Source organism: Nicotiana attenuata, unplaced genomic scaffold (assembly GCF_001879085.1).
Source record: "Nicotiana attenuata strain UT unplaced genomic scaffold, NIATTr2, whole genome shotgun sequence".
NCBI classification, from domain to species: domain Eukaryota; kingdom Viridiplantae; phylum Streptophyta; class Magnoliopsida; order Solanales; family Solanaceae; genus Nicotiana; species Nicotiana attenuata.
In genome coordinates, this window is record NW_017670731.1 from 202,604 (window position 1) to 217,456 (window position 14,853).

Consider the following 14,853-nt stretch of genomic DNA (forward strand, 5'->3'; position numbering starts at 1 on the left):
AATGACAGAGACTATACAAACTGTTTGTCAGGAATTTTTCTGAAAAATTGCGCAAACACTACTAAATGTTGTGGGCCTTCCAACGGGCTTTGTAACTTGCATCTACATAATACATAATGGGCCTTCCAATGGGCTTGGAGGTAGAAAGCATGGGGTGAAGTACAAAAATAGCGCTTAAAGTGGAAGGTCTTAAATTTTTGTCTTGAATTTTTCATGGGCAATTTTAAGATACCACTATTGTTTAGTGGCTATTAACATTCTATAGCTTCCAAACACATAATTACTTCTATTCAGTTGTTACGATAGTGTATTCACTGTATTCGCGCTACTTTATTCATGATACAGTAGCAAAAGTCGCCTAAAAATAGGGGATTACAGTTGTACGCGACTGTATTCACATGTATTCGCGCCATGTATTCATGAATACAGTAAAGACAATCACCTTAAAAATAGGCCTATCCAGCTATCTAATAACGAAAATAAGATCAATTAGCATGATACACTCCTAATATAACTCAACAAAATCAATTCTAACACGCCTCATTATCAACCCAATTAATTAGAATGATTTTTCAGACGTTAAACACAAAAAACAGAGCATTGTATATTCAGCTTCAACATAACACAATCTGCAGAGCTTCAGAGATTCAACAATTTTTTTCTGATATAGTTTGAGGTTTTGATTTGACCGTCATTGATAGAAATTTTTTCAGTTGTAATCAACCTACTGCCTATATTTAGTTGTATGGAACTGTTGTATTTAGTGTATTTTAATATTTATTTTTTACTGTTGCATTCATTAGATTCAACGTTTGTATTTATTGTATTCAAATGTATTTGTATTAACAATATTTTAGTTATTCCTAATACATGCTATTATTGCTGTGATCAGTATATTTTATTGGTTATATTCACTGTATTTCAATTTGTATTCAGTGTATTTTAATGTATTTTAAAATTAAATGTATTCACTGTTTATATTCTGTTCTATTTCAATATTTGTATTCAGTGTATTTCAATGTTTATATCCTGTATTCATGTATACTCTATGTACAGTATGCATTAATACATGTGTATTCAGTTGTATTAAAAAAATACAGACCTTCGAAATACATAAATACAAGCAAAAAATAATGTATTTATACAAAATACATATATATGAGTGAATTTGTACAGAATACAATGTATTTGTATCATTGTATGTGACTAAATAGCAAAGAAGAGAAGGATGTTCGCCGAAGATGGCATTTTTTGGCCGAGCAAAATAATGCATACATTATATTAAAATTAAAAAAATGGAGACGCACAAAAACCCCGGCCCTCAAACCTTATCCGACATAGAAAATATTGCAGTATCCGTCGTTCATGTTACAGTACCCATGCCATACTCGGAGTAAATTATTCCGACATCATTTTTGCTCCCTGCACAATGGCCCCACCTTAAAGCGACGAGCCCTTCCTTGTAATGGAGGAATCTGATTTTGAAGAAAAGGTCTGTCTTTCCCCTCTTCGTCCTAATAGTTTAGAAGTATATTCAATAGCAGTAACCCTAGAGGATTTGGCCAGAGAACTCACGATTAGAAGTAGGTATTTTGCTCGAAGAGAGAGATAAGGAAGAGGGAGAGAAAGAAGAAAATTTTTGTTGAGATTTTGAGAGAAAATCGTGTGTTAATTGAAAGAAAGAGAGAGAAAAAATATAAATAGCATATTTTACGCGTACCATAAATGCCTATTTTGATATAAAATATAAAAGGTAACTATAGAAAATAATATTTTAAGATGATTTTATTTTATAATAAATAGGGTGTATAACTGTCACGACCCAGGTTCGCCCTCCATGAACTGTCGTGATGGCACCTAGTCTCTACGACTAGATAAGCCTAACAATTTGCGGAAAAGAAACGAAATACGAAACAAATAAAAACTGAGGATAAATAATAATAATAATAATAATAAAACGTATAAGATGCCGCTCGGCATATACCAATACATACTCTCAGAAACTGAATCAACTCCCAAAACCCGGAATCTCATGAAATCACAAGCTGAGAATACTACATAGTGCTCTAACTTCGAAGGTCTAGTCAAAAGAAAATACAGAAGATCTATAGCTAAAAGAGGGAATAGAAAGGGACTCCTCGGGCTGCGGACGCGGCAGATATACCTCGAAGTCTCTAAAGATCGCCTCGCCTCACTGACGGTAGGCTGAGCCGAAGAACCTGGATCTGCACACGAAAAACATGTGCAGGAAAGGGCATGAGTACACCACGGCGGTACTCAGTAAGTGCCAAGCCTAACCTCGGTCGAGTAGTGACGAGGAAGGTCAAGGCTCTACTGGTTATATACATATATACGGCATAAGAATAAGCAATATGAAATGAGGCAGGAAAAATAAAGATAATGACAACTATAACGGAAAGAAAATCACAGAAAGAATGTAAATCCACATCGAGATGGCAACAGGGGATCTCCCAGGATATAGTCCTGTAGTCCCAAATGTAAATACACAAAGGATCTCCCGGGATATCGTCCCGTAGTCCAGTTCATAATGCGCAGGGGATCTCTCGGAATGCCAATCCGTAGTCCCAAATATAAATATCCAGTACAGGGGGAAATCTACCAGGTGCTGTCCCGTAGTCCCAATATAAATGTGCAGGGGATCTCCCGGAATACCAATCCGTAGTCCCAAATAAACAAGCAAGGGGGATCTCCCGGGATATCGCCCGTAGTCCCAAAGTAAACACACGACACTATCACGAAGAATATTCAATTTTATCCAATTTTGTACCAAGGAAACACAGATATTTCTATCCTAACATGCTGCACAGAATTCAAATAAAGCAGTTTGAGAAAGTAAAGCAATTAAGTCACTTAGACATGCTTCCCTAAACTAACAGTAGGCATAAATTGCAAGTAGTGTACACAAGGAAGAAAAACACAATTATAATTACTTAATGAAAGCAGGATTTTCAACAACTAGCACAGGTACGCACTCGTCACCTCACGTACAAGGCATTTCATATAACAACAATACCAAATCTTAAGGGGAGTTCCCCACACAAGGTTAGGCAAGCTACTTACCTCGAACCAGCTCAATCAACTCGAAATCACGTTCTTGCCACGAGTATCCAACTCCGGGTGGCCAAATCTAATAAAATTAATTGCATGATGTAAATATAACTTCATGTAGCTAATCCAACTAATAGATTCGAAGCTAACACGCGAAATTAGGAAAATCACCCGAAAAGTCCCCCGGGCCCACGTCTCGGAATCAGATAAAATTCACAAAACTAGACTCCTTACACTCTCACGAGTTCATGCATACGAAATACATCAAAATCTGACCACGAACAACCTCTCAAATTCCTAAATAAAAGTCTCCAATTCCAAGCCCTAAACCCCCAATTTTAACCACTAATCTCCACAAATTCCATGCCTAATCAGTAAAATATCACCATAGAAATAAGTTTTAGTTCCAAAATCTCACCTCTAGGAAATTCCCTTGAATACCCTCTTCAAATTGCTCCTACAAGCTCCAACCCAAATGAGAAGTTGATGAAATAAGCAAAAAATTCGCGAAGGCAACTATTTATATGTTCTGCCCAGCGATACCGCACCTGCGGTCCGTTTCCCGCACCAGCGGGACCGCTTTAGCACTCCATCCAATCGCTTCTGTGATTTTTCATTTAAATTCCCTAACCGCACCTGCAACACAATATTCGCACCAGCGGTCACGCAGGTGCGTTGCTTCCTCCGCACCTGCAACTTCTGCCTCAACTCTTCAAAATCCCGCATTTGCGATCGCTTTCCGCATCTGCAATCGTCGCACCTGCGGTTCTCACTCCGCAGGTGCGGAAATATCAGAAGCAGCAGCTTCAGCTGCCTTATTCCTCATCCAACCTCTTCGTTAACCATCCGAAATCATCCTGAGGCCCCCGGAACCCCAACCAAAAGTACGAACAAGTCATATTCCACTATTCAAACTCGTACCAATCTTCAGAACACTCAAAACAACATCGAATCATCAAAACACCCTCGGATTCAAGCCTAAGGATTCCAAAACTTCCGAATTCCCAATTCGATCAAAAAGTCTATCAAACCTCGTCCGAATGACCTGAAATTTTGCACACACGGCCCAAATTACACAACGGACCTACTCCAACTTCCAGAATTCAATTCCATCCCCGATATCAAAATCTCACTATCGAACAGGAAACTTCAAAAATTCGACTTTCAGCATTTCAAGCCTAATTAAGCTTCGGACCTCCAAAACACAATCCGAACATGCCCCTAAGCCCGAAATCACCCAACGGAGCCAACGGAATTCCATTCCGAGGTCGTCTTCACACTACTCCGACCACGGTCCAAATTCTAAAGCTTTAGCTCTCATTTAGGGACTAAGTGTCCCAAAACACTCCGAAACTCAAAACGAATCTTCCCGACAACTCACAATAGCAGAAACAAACACGGGGAATGCAGTTAATAGGGGATCAGGGCGTTAATTCTTAAAACGACCGGTCGGGTTGGTACATCCTCCCCCTCTTAAAACATTCGTTTGTCCTCGAACGAGCATAGAGACATACCTGAAGTGGTGAAAAGATGAGGGTAACGGCTGCGCATATCCTGCTCGGTCTCCCAAGTTGCCTTCTCGACCGGATGACCCCGCCACTGAACCTTCAGTGATACAATGTTCTTTGACCTCAGCTTCCGAACCTGCCTGTCCAATATCGCCACTGGCTCCTCCATATAAGATAGATCCTTGTCCAACTGGAATGAATTGAAATCCAATACGTGCGACGGATCACCATGATACCTCCGGAGCATCGAAACATGAAATACTGGATGAACTCCTTTCAAGCTGGGAGGTAAGGCAAGCTCATAAGCAACCTCCCCAACCCGTCGCAATATCTCAAAAGGACCAATGAACCTCGGACTCAATTTCCCTTTCTTCCCAAATCTCATGACGCCTTTCATAGGCGAGACCCGAAGTAAGACCCGCTCTCCGACCATGTAGGAAACATCACGAACCTTCCGGTCCGCGTAACTTTTCTGTCTGGACTGGGCTATACGGAGTCTATCCTGAATCACCTTAACCTTCTCCAAAGCATCCTAAACCAAGTCTATGCCCAATAATCTAGCCTCGCCCGGCTCGAACCAACCCACCGGGGATCTATACCGCCTACCATACAAGGTCTTATGCGGTGCCATTTGAATGCTGGACTGGTAACTGTTGTTGTAGGCAAACTCAGCCATTGGCAAGAACTGATCCCAAGAACCTCCAAACTCCATCACACACGCACGGAGCATGTCCCCAAGAATCTGAATAGTGCGCTCGGACTGTCCGTTCATCTAGGGGTGAAATGATGTGATCAACTCCACCCGAGTGCCTAACTCATGCTGTACGGCCCTCCAGAACCGTGATGTAAACTGAGTACCTCTATCTGAAATGATGGAAACTGGAATACCATGCAGACGAACAACCTCCCGGATATAAATCTCCGCCAACCTCTCCGAAGAATAGGTAGTACACACAGGAATGAAGTGTGCGGACTTGGTCAGTCGATCCACAATCACCCAAATGGCATCGAACTTCCTCAAAGTCCGTGTGAGTCCAACTACGAAGTCCATGGTGATCCGCTCCCACTTCCACTCCGGAATCTCTATCTGTTGAAGCAAACCACCCGGTCTCTGGTGCTCATACTTTACCTGCTGACAACTGAGGCACCGAGCTACGAACCCAACTATATCCTTCTTCATCCGCCTCCACCAATAGTGCTGTCTCAAATCCTGGTACATCTTCGTGGCACCCGGATTGATGGAATATCGCGAACTATGGGCCTCCTCTAGAATCAACTCCCAAAGCCCATCAACATTGGGTACACAAATCCGACCCTGCATCCTCAATACCCCGTCATCACCAATGGTAGCATCTCTGGCATCACCATGTAGAACCTTGTCCTTGAGGACAAGCAAATGAGGGTCATCAAACAGGAGAACTCAAGGAATCCCGAGATACGCCCAAATGCGGGGCAAAATAAGAGGACACATAAGAATAAGTGGAGCCTGGATCGAATAAAACCGATGCATCTCTATGACAGACCAGGATAATACCTGACAGAATCAGAGGCGACAGCCTCAGTACGGGCAGGAAGGGCATAGTATCTGGTCTGGCCTCCCCCTTTAGGACGACCTCTACCTCCCCCACCTCCACCCCTAGCTGGCGGGGCAGGTGGGGTAGCAACTGGTGCTGTAACCATAGCCTGGGAACTCTGCTGGGCACGATGTGGCTAAGAAGTCTGTGAAGGTGCACCCCTCCTAAGTCTGGGACAATCCCTCACCATATGGCGAGTGTCACCACACTCAAAACAAGCTCTGGGAGGACAGGGCGGCTATGACTGGCCACTGAAAGCACCTCGTGCAGGAGGCGCACTAGATACTGGAGGCGCATAATAAGGCTCCTGAGGTCTAGGAGGAGCTAGAATACCACTGGCTGCTGGAAGAGCTGAGTGAACGGGGCGACTCATATAACCCCTACCATGACGAGCTGCAGCTGGGGCAGGGGCACCAGAATAATGGCCCGACTCTCGAGACCTCTTCGCCTCCCTCTCCTCTCTGTCCCGAGCATGCATACCCTCTACTCTCCTAGCAATGCTTACCACCTGCTAATAAGGAATATCCATCTCTAACTCCCAGGCCATGCTAGACCTGATGCTGGGAATGAGCCCCCCAATAAACCGGCAAACTCTCTCGCGAACTATAGAAACCAAGGCTGGTGCATGCCTATCCAAGTCAGTGAAACGGACAGCATACTCCGAGACAGTCATAGTACCCTGGCGCAAACGCTCAAACTCTGCGCGCCATGCGTCCTTGAGGCTTTGAGGAACATACTCTCTCAGGAACATATCTGAAAACTGAGTCCAAGTCAGGGAAGCTGCCTCATCTGGAATGTCTAACTCATAGGTACGCCACCACTGATAGGCAGCTCCTCGAAGCTGGAAGATAGTGAAGGAAACCCTGCTCGATCCTGATATACCCATGGTACGGAGGATATGGTAGCACTCCTCTAGAAATCCTAGAGCATCATCTGATGCTAGTCCACTGAATGTAGGAGGCTGGTACTTCTTGAACCTCTCAAGCCTCCTCTACTTTTCCTCTGAAGCTACTGCCCTCTCCTCGGGCTGAACTGGGGTTACAGGCTGTGCCGGTATAATCTCTGGGACCTTCTCAACATGCACTCGCTGCTCAGGAGTGCGAGCGACGGGAGTCTGGGCTCCTCCCCCGGCCTGGGATGTGGCTGCAGCAAGGGGAAGCAACCCTGCCTGAGCTAGAGTGGTGTACATACTCATGAACTGTGCAAGAGTCTCGTGGAGAGCTGGAGTAGTAGTGGCAGTAGGCGTATCAGGCGCCTGGGCTCCAACTGGAGCTGCTGGTGGCTCCTCTATAGCAGCTCGCAAGGGTGCTCTGGCTGCACCGCGTGCGCGTCATCGGCCTCTACCCCGGCCCCGACCTCTAACGGCTCTCGCAGGGGGCGCGAGTGTCTGGTCACCTCCGGTAGCACGTGTCCTCACCATCTGTGAGAGAATAGAAGACAGAAGTTTAGAATTTCGATATCAAAAATCTCGCACGACAAGGAAATGAAATGAAGTGGAATTTTTCTTAACAGTTACATAGCCTCTCGTAGATAAGCACAGATGTCTCCGTACCGATCCGCGAGACTCTAATAAACCAGCTTGTGATTCATGAATCCTATGAACCTAGAGCTCTGATACCAACTTGTCACGACCCAGGTTTGCCCTCCGTGAACTGTCGTGACGGCACCTAGTCTCTACGACTAGGTAAGCCTAACAATTTGCGGAAAAGAAACAAAATACGAAACAAATAAAAACTGAGGATAAATAATAATAATAATAATAATAAAACGTATAAGATGCCGCTCGGCATATACCAATACACACTCTCAGAAACTGAATCAACTCCCAAAATCCGGAATCTCATGAAATCACAAGCTGAGAATACTACATAGTGCTCTAACTCCAGAAGGTCTAGTCAAAAGAAAATACAGAAGATCTATAGCTAAAAGAGGGAATAAAAAGGGACTCCTCGGTCTGCGGACGCGGCAGATAAACCTCGAAGTCTCTAAAGATCGCCTCGGCTCACTGACGGTAGGGTTGAGCCGAAGAACCTGGATCTGAACACGAAAAATATATGCAGGAAAGGGCATGAGTACACCACAGCGATACCCAGTAAGTGCCAAGCCTAACCTCGGTCGAGTAGTGACGAGGAAGGTCAAGGCTCTACTGGTTATATACATATATACGGCATAAGAACAAACAATATGAAATAAGGCAGGAAAAATAAAGATAATGACAACTATAACGGAAAGAAAATCATAGAAAGAATGTAACTCCACATCGAGATGGCAACAGGGGATCTCCTAGGATATCGTCCTGTAGTCCCAAATGTAAATACACAAAGGATCTCGCGGGATATCGTCCCGTAGTCCAATTCATAATGCGCAGGGGATCTCCCGGAATGCCAATCCGTAGTCCCAAATATAAATATCCAGTACAGGGGGAAATCTGCCGGGTGTTGTCCCGTAGTCCCAATATAAATGTGCAGGGGATCTCCCGGAATACCAATCCGTAGTCCCAAAAAAAAAGCAAGGGGGATCTCCCGGGATATCGCCCGTAGTCCCAAAGTAAACACACGACAGTATCACGAAGATTATTCAATTTTATCCAATTTCGTACCAAGGAAACACAGATATTTCTATCCTAACATGCTGCACAGAATTCAAATAAAGAAGTTTGAGCAAGTAAAGCAATTAAGTCACTTAGACATGCTTCCCTAAACTAATAGTAGGCTTAAATTGCAAGTAGTGTGCACAAGGAAGAAAAACACAATTATAATTACTTAATGAAAACATAATTTTCAACAACTAGTACATGTACGCACTCGTCATCTCACGTACAAGGCATTTCATATATCAACAATACCAAATCCTAAGGGGAGTTCCCCCACACAAGGTTAGGCAAGCTACTTACCTCGAACTAGCTCAATCAACTCGAAATCACGTTCTTGCCACGAGTATCCAACTCCGTATGGCCCAAATCTAATCAAATTAATTGCATGATGTAAACATAACTTCATGTAGCTAATCCAACTAATAAATTTGAAGCTAACACGCGAAATTAGGAAAATCGCCCGAAAAGTCCCCCGGGCCCACGTCTCGGAATCGGATAAAATTCACAAAACTAGACTCCTTACACTCTCACGAGTTCATGCATACCAAATACATCAAAATCCGACCACAAACATCCCCTCAAATTCCTAAATCAAAGTCTCCAATTCCAAGTCCTAAACCCCCAATTTTAACCACTAATCTCCACAAATTTCATGCCTAATTAGTAAAATATCACCATAGAAACAAGTTTAGTTCCAAAAATCTTACCTCCACGAAATTCCCTTGAATCCCCTCTTCAAATTGCTCCCACAAGCTCCAACCCGAATGAGAAGTTGATGAAATAAGCCAAAAATTCGCAAAGGCAACTATTTATATATTTTGCCCAGCGATACTGCACCTGCGGTCCGTTTCCCGCACCAGCGGGGCCGCTTCTGTGCTCCATCCAACCGCTTCTGCGATTTTTCATTTAAATTCCCTAACCGCACCTGCGACGCAATATCCGCACCAGCGGTCACGCAGGTGCGTTCCTTCTTCCGCACATGCGACTTCTGCCTCAGCTCTTCAAAATCCCGCATCCGTGATCACCTTCCGCATCTGCGATCATCGCGCCTGCGGTTCCCACTCCGCAAGTGCGGAAATATCAGAAGTAGCAGCTTCAGCTGCCTTATTCCTTATCTAACCTCTCCGTTAACCATCCGAAATCATCCCGAGGCCCCCGAAACCCTAACCAAAAGTACGAACAAGTCATATACCACTATTCAAACTTGTACCAATCTTCGGAACACTCAAAACAATATCGAATCATCAAAACACCCTCGGATTCAAGCCTTAGGATTCCAAAACTTCCTAATTCCGCATTCGATCAAAAAGTCTATCAAACCTCGTCCGAATGACCTGAAATTTTGCACACACGTCCCAAATTACACAACGGACCTACTCCAACTTCCGAAATTCAATTCCGACCCTAATATCAAAATCTCACTATCGAACCGAAAACATCGAAAATTTAACTTTCGGCGTTTCAAGCCTAATTAAGCTACGGACCTCCAAAACACAATCCGAACACGCCCCTAAGCCCGAAATCACCCAACAGAGCTAACGGAATCGACGGAATTCCATTCCGAGGTCATCTTCACACTGCTCCGACTATGGTCCAAATTTTAAAACTTAAGCTCATTTAGGGACTAAGTGTCCCAAAACACTCTGAAACTCAAAACGAATCTTCCCGACAACTCACAATAGCAGAAACAAATACGGGGAATGCAGTTAATAGGGGATCGGGGCGTTAATTCTTAAAACGACCGGCCAGATCGTTACAATAACTTTACTATAGGAGATAAAATTTCCAAACTTCAGTATAATAAGCTTGCTCCATGATTAATACTTTTACCTTTTGACCTCGAGATCTTACCTATAAGATAAATAGGGTCAAATGCTAAAGAACACAACAAGAAAATTGTTATAAAATAAAGACTTTGAAGTAAAGACAAGTATAAAGAGAAACTGATATATTATTCAACTTCAAACTTATGTACATAATAAACTGAAATCTCCTCTATTTATAGAAGAAAGGAAGCTGATGTGTAAGTTGCTACTATACCAGATATAGATAATCTTCAACTGGGGTAATATTTATCCATAACGAAGTACTGAAAGGATAAGATTATTCTACCAGGTATGGATAATCTTCTACTGGGGGGTAATGTTTATCCATAATGGAGTATCAAAAGGATAAGCTTATTGTACCCGATATGGATAATCTTCTACCGGGGGTAATGTTTATCCATAAGGGAGTATCGAAAGGATAAGCTTGTTGTACCCGGTATGGATAATCTTCTACCAGGGGTAATGTTTATCCATAACGGAGTATCGAAAGGATAAGCTTATTGTACCCAGTATGGATAATCTTCTACCGTGGGTAATGTTTATCCATAACCGAGTACCGAAGAGATAAGCTTCTTCAGGAGGCTTATTTTCAATAGAGTACTAACTAGATAAACATATTTACGGCGGAGTCCCATATGGATAAGCTTCTTCAAGAAGCTTATTTACAACGGAGTACTAAATGAACATCCGTAATATAATATATTTATAACACTCCTCCTTGGATGCTCATTAAAAGATAATGTGCCTCATTAAAACCTTACTAGGAAAAACCCCGTGAAAAAAAATTCTAGTGAAGGAAAAAGAGTACACATATTTAGTAATACGCATTGCTAGGTGCCTCATTAATAACCTTATAAGGAAAACCCTGTAGGAAAAAACCTTAGTAAGGAAAAAAGAGTGCATCGCGTATTTTACTCCCCCTGATGAAAATCATGTTTCAAATATTTGAGTCTCCGCATTCTAATCTTGTATCTGCATAACCAATAGGATCTGCACCACCTTTGTTAGCATTAGCAAGATATATAAGTGCATAGCAATTGCACTGAGATAGAGTATTTCAGGACCAATGAGTTCCTCATCCTCTTTTGGAGGTCGGAACGGATCCTTATTCACTTCAAGTGATCGCACACCCATTTGTGTACTTAATGGGTGCACTTTGTCCATGTAAAAGCGTTTAAAGACCCTTTCTGTATAGGCAAATTGATAGATAAAGATCTCGTATGCTAATTATTCAATTTGCAGACCAAGACAAATTTTTATTTTTCCAAGATCTTTCAACTCAAATTCTTTCTTAAGATATTCAATTGCCTTTTGGAGCTCTTCTGGAGTTCCAATAAGATTTATGTCATCAACATAAACAACAAGTGTAACAAATTCTGATGACTATTTCTTTAAAAAAATACATGGACAAATAACATCATTTATGTAACTTTCTCAGCAAATATTTACTGACGCGATTATATCACATGCGACCCAGATTGATTTAAACCGTACAAAGATCTTTATAAATTGGGCCTCATTCACCTTCTTTAGCTGAGGGTCATTCGGAAACAGTCTCCCTACCCTTCCAGGGTAGGCGTAAGGCTGCGTACATCCTACCTCCCCAGACCCCACTTGGTGGGATTATACTGGGTAGTTATTGTTGTTGTTGTTGTTGTAAAGATCTTTATAATTTGATTGAGTACATTTATCAAGACTTTGAATTACATGCTTCAAGTATTTTAAATACTTCAGGGATCTTCATATAGATTAAATCAAATGAGTCATATAGGTTATGACTTGCATTTAAATGGCATGACATCATGTGTCCGGACAATTGGACTATAGGTCCGATCCTCACAATCTTTTATAATATTGTGCACTATATTGTATCAAATATCGTCGACGATCATTTTGTATCGGTTCCTAAGCGACATAACTTGTTGAGATCTCATCACTTTCTTTATTTTCAGGTACCTGAATTTCTTCTGGAGTTTCATGAAATGTTATGTTGTGGGCTCTTCTAGAGCTCATTTCCTCCTCATTATGATCATTTTGATCATTTTCTCCTATCATTTTTCAAGGATTGTTACCTTTGGAATCGATCAATTTACTACGCTTCATGCGTTAGTAAACTTTATCCTCTGGGACTTTTATTTTAATAGGAGCATTTGCAGCTGAAATATGATATTTAATTTTGGATTAGCAAATGCTTCTGGCGTTTGACTTGAATTATCTTCCAAGTGAGAATCATATTAATGATAATTTGATTCATATAACATATTTTCCAACTGTTTATTCCATCCCCCTAATGTTAGAAAAACTAACATATATCCAAATCTTCTTTGGGAAACCTATCTTTGTGCTTTGTGGTAGAGAAATTAATCATATACCACGCATCAAAAGTTATTAGATAGTAAAAATATTTGGTTTCTGATCCTAAACCAATTGTGAGGGGAGGACATATCATATATTGTTGGTCTGATGAATATAAGTGCTGTTGTATGCAATTTCGAAAATCTTAGACCAATACATGAAGCTTTGTTCTCATAAGAAATAGTTTAGCGAGTAATAGGAGGTATTCAATGCTAAACCAACTTGAATATAAACCAGCAGTATCAAGATTGAAAATCATTCTCTTATTTGAGAAAAGCAATTTCAAATGTCAAACTGCAGGTTGACAATAATCACACATGTAACCATCTCATATATGCATCTATAAGTGGTTTACACGACAGGTGAATGGACCCATGTTCACCTTTTATATATTTCAGAATTCAGGGGTCTTAGTCCCAACTTTAGTTGGTATAATCAATTTATTATGAGAACAAGCAACATTTGAGAATTCTTGAAGAATCTTCTAGTTCTTCAATATATGCTTATCTGAATTCTTAAATAGCTCATTCAAAAATGGCAAATGAAAACTTCAAGTTTATCATGGCATGTGCTATCTCTTAGTAAACTTCTGGTTTACCGTGACTACTTTTGCATTAGTAAACTTCTGATTTACTGTGATAGATGATATAATATAAATTGAAGAATAAGGCGAGTAACTTCTCACATACATATTATTTTACCCCCTGTGATTGTGGAAACATGAAGATTTTCAATCTTCTAGTCATTTGTAGTCTCGATATGATAGTCATCTATATTAGTAAACTTCAGGTTTAATACAACATATGTTTTGATCATAATCATATAATATGAATGACATATTTGTATATAAGCTCTTCGAGAGCCTTCATTTATTATCCACAATCTAATATTTATCGGACACTACTGGTGTCATGTGTCTTCTAGGCAAACGGTTAGCTCTTCAGGAGTTGTTGATACATTTTGTACTATCAAATACTGCTCAGACACTTCTGGTATCATGAGAGAAAATCACAATCAAATAAACAATTTAAAACAATTGTTTACGCACAAGAAAACTCCTCTTCATAATATTTTCCTACTCCAGGAGGCAATTTCAATTGTGTTACTTCTTCAGGAGCAAATTTAAAGTACGAAATATTGAGTATATATATTCTCTCAATTATATTACATCTTCTTGAGGTGAATTGTAATATATTTATAGAGATTTATTAATATAGTCACATTCACTTCGAAAAATGGATTAATATTATCAAAAGTTCTCATCCTTCAGAAAATCGAACATAATTATCTGAACGCGCATTAATCACATCAAATTGTGATGCTTCGACCTCTTTTAAAATATTTACTACTTCAGGAGCAAATCGAGGCGTGTATTTAATATAGAGAATATTTATGTAACCTATCTCCAATTGTAACCATAGAAAGCCTAAATTATCACTTCTGGTGATCATAGGCATATACCACTTCTGGTGCTTAACAAAATTTAGTTACAATGAGATATACGAAATATAACCACTTCTGGTGATTGTATATTTCTTGCAAACTCTGCTGGAGTTTAAGTTGATCTAATAATGTTATCCATATTCTTCAAAATGACATAAATAAAATATATTATAGTAAACATCATTATCAAATCATAACTTTTATTTATGTACAACAATTACATAACCATACTATCTATTACAAACAACAAAAATTAAAATATTTACATTTCTACAGATTCACCACCGATCACATGACTTGTTTCTCCTTCTGGGAGTGCAAAGTAAACAGCCACATCCAAATGCATGAAGTCTAAATTATCTTCAGAAATAAAATTTGCTTCAGCATTTTTCTCTGTCTTCTTTACGGAGGCTTGATAAAGTTCAACCAGGTGCTTTGGCGTACGACAAGTACGTGACCAGTGCCCTTTTCCTCCACATCTATAG